Source organism: Balaenoptera borealis (genome assembly GCF_965194805.1).
Source record: "Balaenoptera borealis genome assembly, chromosome: 19".
Classification (NCBI taxonomy): Eukaryota; Metazoa; Chordata; class Mammalia; order Artiodactyla; family Balaenopteridae; genus Balaenoptera; species Balaenoptera borealis.
The window spans coordinates 11,261,412-11,267,691 of NC_138878.1; positions in this window are offsets into that span (position 1 = coordinate 11,261,412).

A 6,280-nucleotide genomic window follows, 5' to 3' on the forward strand; every position below is an offset into this window, starting at 1 on the left:
GTGGAGGAGTCGGCTAGGAAAGTCTCCAGCAATGTGGTATGTTCAGGCAAAGAAGGTTGAGCAAGAGGTTCATGGAGCCAGAGGCTAAGAACAGGGAGACACTGATCCCTAGTGGGGTTCAGGAAGGCATTTGGGGTGGGGCTTAGAGCCCAGCCTGATAGTAGCATCCCACAAGTTTCATTTGCCCCTGCTTGGGTCACCGATGACACAATTAACGACCTTTGCTATGTGACTCATCCATTCTCACCTGTCTCCCAAGGTTCCATGATAGCGATGACTGGCTCTTGGATGTTGCTCCCTGCATATGGGGCCCTCTGGGCAAGCCTCTGCATGAGCTACAGGGCGCAGCAGCTTCTGAGCAAGCCTCTAGGTGAACCCACATCAGGTTTCAGGACAAAGATAGGCAGCGCCAGTCCAGTGTTTCAATGAGTCAGCCCAGGGCTAGGCCCTGGGGACATAGTCACAGCCCTTGCTCTTGTGGGGAGCACAGATGCTAAATAAATAGTCCTACAGATAAACATGCAACCATAAGTGTCACTTGTGCTCTAAGAATAAATAAGAATGGGTAGAGGGTGACCTACTTTAGTATGGAGCCTCAGGAAGACATTTTCGAGAGGAAACATTTGGTTTGAATAGATAGGGACTTCCCTGGTGGTCCAGTGGGTAAGACTCCTCCGCGCTCCCAATGCAGGAGGTCTGGGTTCGATCCCTGGTCGGGGGAACTAGATCCCACATGCATGCCACAACTAAGAAGTCCGCATGCCGCAATTAAAGATCCTGTGTGCCACAACTAAGACCCGGCACAGCCTAAATAAATAAATAAATATTTTAAAAAATAGGTAGGAGTTAATTGAGCATAGGATGAAGAGGCAGAGAGAGACTGAGGGATTGGTCTCTTTGGAATCAAGGTTCCTTGGCAAAATAAAAGACTCTAAAAGACTCAGTCCTGGGAATCCAAGCTCATGGGATGGGAGAGGCTCCAGGACATGACTGAGTTTGTGTGTCTATGGTAAAGGGTACTAGAAGTAGAACTGCTGGATCAAAGAGCATCCATGTTTTAAATGTGAAATTGCCAAATTACTCTAAAAATGGAGTACTGACTTATGTTCTCTGGAATGGTGTCAGGAAGGCCCTTGTCACCTTTTTCTATTGACCCCCTCCCCATCATCTGTACAGGGTAAATCATTTTCATTTTTACCTACCTGATGGAATATTATGTAGCAGTAAAATGAAATGAACTATCAAACCATGAAAAGACATTCAGGAGGGAACCTGACTGAAAGAAGCCAATCTGAAGAAGCTACATTTAGTATGATTCCAACTATATGACATTCTGGAAAAAGCAAAACTATTCAGACAGTAAAAAGATTAGTGGTTGTGAGAAATGGAATATTTCCTGCCATATCAGTAAACAAAGGATGTCACAGCCACCAGCGATTGCAGCAGAGCTGGTGAGCCCTGAGGGAACTCAGGAAGGAAAGAATACCTGCCATCTAGCAGCCATCAGACTGCAGCCACTCCCCATGGTGCACCCTGAGGAAACCCAGGATGTGAAAATGCAGGATGCTGGCCCCAGATAGCTGAGGTGCACATCAAAGGAATGATTTTAGTGAGCCCAGGCTCTTTCATCTTCCCATACATAGAAAAGCTCTAAATTCCTTAACTTGACATATCTGGTTTCCCTAATCAACAGTAATCTTTTGATGCTCCTGACTACCTGCCCCTTGTTGCAAAACTCCTATGTGTTCTAGCTCCCCACTCGCCTCGTCGGAGCAGTTTCTCAGAGCTATCTGAAATGCTGTCTCCTGGATTGCAGTCCTCATTTTGCCCCAAGTAAAACTTAACTCGCAGCTCTCACGTTGTGCATTTTTTTTAAGTCAACAGTTGCCAGGGGTTGTGGGTGGGAGGGGAGGGATAAATAGATGGAGGATAGAGGATTTTTAGGGCAGTGAAAATACGCTGTATGGTGCTCTAATGATGGATATATGCCATGGGTGACATGTACATATAATGATGGATATACATTTGTCCAAACCCATGGAATGTGCAACACCAAAACTGAACTCTAAGGTAAACTATGGACTTTGGCCGATTATGATGTGTCATTGTAGGTTCATCCTTGGTAACAAATGTACCATTCTGGTGGGAGATGTTCTATGAACTGTGTGAGCGCAGAAGGTATATGAGAAATCTCTGTAGTTCCCTTTCAATGTTGTTGTAAACCCGAAGCTGTTCTAAAACATAAAGTCTTTAAAAAACAAAACAAAACTAGAGCAAAAGCCTTAGTAGCCTCAGGAGGGTACAGGAATGCTGCTGAAATGGGAGGAGTTGGCCAAGAACACAGAGCCCACCACAGCCCGGACTTTGAATTTTCCCAGGGTGGCAAGCCCTTAGGGCCAGCTGAGTATTTTCTCCCTTGGGGTTAAATCTGGAGAACCTGGATGGCCATGCAATTCTGGTGCTGTCCTGATCCCCGTCTTCAAATCCTCCACATCTCCATTCATTCATTCAACACACATTATGGATTGAGCACCAACCAGTTCTAAAGGGAAGGATCCTGGGGATTAGGAATGTCTGTGTGCAGGGGTGTGAGTTGCAATTTTTAATGGCGTGATCAGTGTAGGTCTCATTGTGAAAGTGACATTTGAGCAAAGTCTTGAAGGAGGTAAAGCAGTTAATTTAGGGATAACTATGGGTAAATCGTCCTGTAGAAAGAAATAGGTAATACAAAAATCCTAAGGAGGGAACATATCTGGAGTATTGGAAGAACAGCAAGGGGCTAGTGAGTTTGGTGTGGTAGGCCAAAGGAAGAATTCTAGAAGATGGGGAGAGAGGGGGTCAGATTATGTACGACCTTGCGGGCCTTGTGAGGACCTTGGCCTTTATTTGGAGTGAGATGAAGGGTGTCCAAAGCCACTTTTGTTCTATGGCCCTCCTTAGTTGAATAAATAAATATAAATATAATGTCATATATATGTGACATAATATATATTTATAATGTCATAGATATTAAAAAAAATAGAACAAGTACCCAAAATATTTCATTATCATTTTACTGCCTATGTTAATATCCTGAATTAGTATATTGTTAGTTTTGCAAGTTTTTGAACTGGATTTAAATTGAATCACACTGTGGCCTTCTTTTTTCTGCAACTTAGACTTTCCCCTCAAGTTTACATTCCTGGGATTCATCATGTTGTTGTTTGCAGCTTTAGGTCATTTCTTTCCACTACTGAATAGTATTTTATTGAAAATAATACAATTTTATTTATCCATCTCAGTGAATACCTGGCTTGTTTTTAGTTATGTACTGTTACAGTGCTACTAGGAACAATCTTGTCTGTATCTCCTGGTATGAATGCTATAGGATATTTACCTGGGAGTGAAATTGCTAGATCATGAACATCTTCATTCAACATTATTCCAGATGGTTATATCTGTTTACACCTCCAGAGTTCCAGCTGCCCTGCAACCTCAGTAACAATCAGATTCTCAGACTTTTAAATTTTTGGGTGTTGGGTGGTTGACAAATGATACCTCATTGTGATTCATTCTGTGTTTCACTGATTAATGAGGTTAAGCATGTTTTCCTGGTTTTTTTGGCCATTTGTATTTCTCTTTGATGAAGTACCTATTCAGGTCTTTTGTCTCTTCATCATTTTCTTATTGATTTTTAGGAGTGCTAAATGCTATTCTTATGTCAGTTATACGTATTGCAAATATCTTCTTCCAGTTTGTGGCTTGTCTTTATACTTTCTTTGTGGTAACTCTTGAATAACACAAGGTCTTAATTTAAAGTAATTAAATTTATCCATCCTTTCCTTCATGGTCTTCGCTTTTTGTATCTAGTTTAAGAACTCTTTCACCATCATGAGACATAAGGATATTCAACATTGCCTTCTAAAAGTTTTATAGTTCTGCATCTCACTATAAGTGAAACAAGGAGAGTGTGGATGTCTAAAAAACAAACAAAAACACCTAGTTTTTGTTTGCTTTATATTTGCTTCATAATTTTCTTGCAGGTTTGTGTGTTTCCTGGAGTTTGTATTGTTTTTCAGTGTTTTCCCATTGAGAGAAGAAACAGGTACCTTCTTCACCCTGTCCTTAAAATTTTGAGATTAATGATTTTGTCTATAGCTGAAATCAATTCCATTATTTTTCCTGAGGATACTCTTTCTTCTGTTTTAATCTGGTTAGGTGGCTGCTAAGACTTGCACAGAAGTCAATCTAACACTCCTGGTTAAATCCACCATTCCTTGTATTGCCCATCTTTCTCTTTCTTAGTCATCACTCTTTTACTTCACTGGAGTACATACTCAGCTTCCTTAGAAAAAGCACATATGGGACTTCCCTGGTGGCGCAGTGGATAAGACTCCGCGCTCCCAATGCAGGAGGCCCGGGTTTGATCCCTGGTCAGGGAACTAGATCCCACATGCACACCGCAACTAGGAGTTCACATGCTGCAACTAAGGAGCCAGCAAGCTGCAACTAAGGAGCCCACCTGCTGCAACTAAGACTCAGCACAACCGAATAAATAAGTAAATATATATTTTTAAAAAAGGACACATGAAACATACATTCTCTGAGTCCTGCAAGTCTAAATGGCTTTTCAGAAATTTCTCAATTCACAGTCAGACTGAGGATAGAATTCTAAATTCAAAATAATGTTTCCTAATGTGATACATTATTGATTGTTATATAAGCTAAAAATAATTGGTTTTTCCACTTCTTATACACTCTGCTAGTCTGGGAAATGTACCAAAAGACAGCATTGTTAAATATTTCATGACTTTTGGAAATACTTACTATTTTTGTTTTAGAAAAGTTTCTTGATTGATGCAAAATCCCAGTTGTAGGGTTAGAGAACTGGCATTAGAAAGCTTCCAAAACAAAGGCTTTCAAAAGGGAACTCTAATAAACAATGTTGCTAATGTTCTTGAATTCAAAGGAAATATTACAGGGCTTCCCTGGTGGCGCAGTGGTTGAGAGTCTGCCTGCCAATGCTAGGGAACACGGGTTCGAGCCCTGGTCTGGGAGGATCCCACATGCCGCGGAGCAACTAGGCCCGTGAGCCACAGCTACTGAGCCTGCGCGTCTGGAGCTTGTGCTCCGCAACAAGAGAGGCGGCGATAGTGAGAAGCCCGCGCACCACGATGAAGAGTGGCTCCCGCTTGCCGCAACTAGGGAAAGCCCTCGCACAGAAACGAAGACCCAACACAGCCAAAAATAAATAAATAAGTAATAAAAATAAAGGAATTCCTTTAAAAAAAAAGGAAATATTACATATTTTGTGCACGATGCTTTTTTTAAAAAATAAATTTATTTATTTATTTATTTTTGGCTGTATTGGGTCTTCGTTGCTGCGTGGGGGGCTTTCTCTAGTTGTGGCGAGCGGGGGCTACTCTTCCTTGCAGTGCATGGATTTCTCATTGCGGTGGCTTCTCTTGTTGCAGAGCACGGGCTATAGGTGTGCGGGCTTCAGCAGTTGCGACACGCAGGCTCAGTAGTTGTGGCTCGTGGGCTCTATAGCGCAGGCTCAGTAGTTGTGGCGCACGGGCTTAGTTGCTCTGCGGCATGTGGGGTCTTCCCGGACCAGGGCACGAACCTGTGTCCCCTGCACTGGTAGGCAGATTCTTAACCACTGCACCACCAGGGAAGTCCCACGATGCTTTTTACTTAATTATTTTTTAATTGAAATATAGTTGACCTACAATATTACATCAGTTTCAGGTGTACTACATAGTTATTTGACATTTGCATATGTTACAAAATGATCACCACTGTAAGTGTAGTAACCATCTGTCCCCAGTTATTACAATATTATTGACCATATTCCTTATGTCATATACAATGTTTTTTGTTTAAAGTGAAGTTTTCCCCCAAAATCATTTCCTTCCAAATATTGAAGGTATTGCTGCATTGTCTTCCAGCTTCTTTCACCTGACTGCTGCACCATCTGATTCTCATTACCAGATGCATATGTATGTACGTGTTTATTTATCTTCCTACCTACTACCTACCTACCTACCTACCTGTCTACTTGCATACCTACCGCTGTCTGTCTACCTATCTACCCACCCACCCACTCACCCACCCGTCTATCTCTCCCTCCCTCCCTATCTGTACCTAAATTCCTTTACTTTCCTATAGGTGGCGCTGCAGAGGAGGGCAGAGCAGAGCACGCCCCACTGTAGCAGGAGAGACTTCCCCAGTAGGGGGCGTAGCCCATAGGTGCTGGGTCTCGGAGAGCCGTACGCAACGTCAGGGGCGGGAACAACTC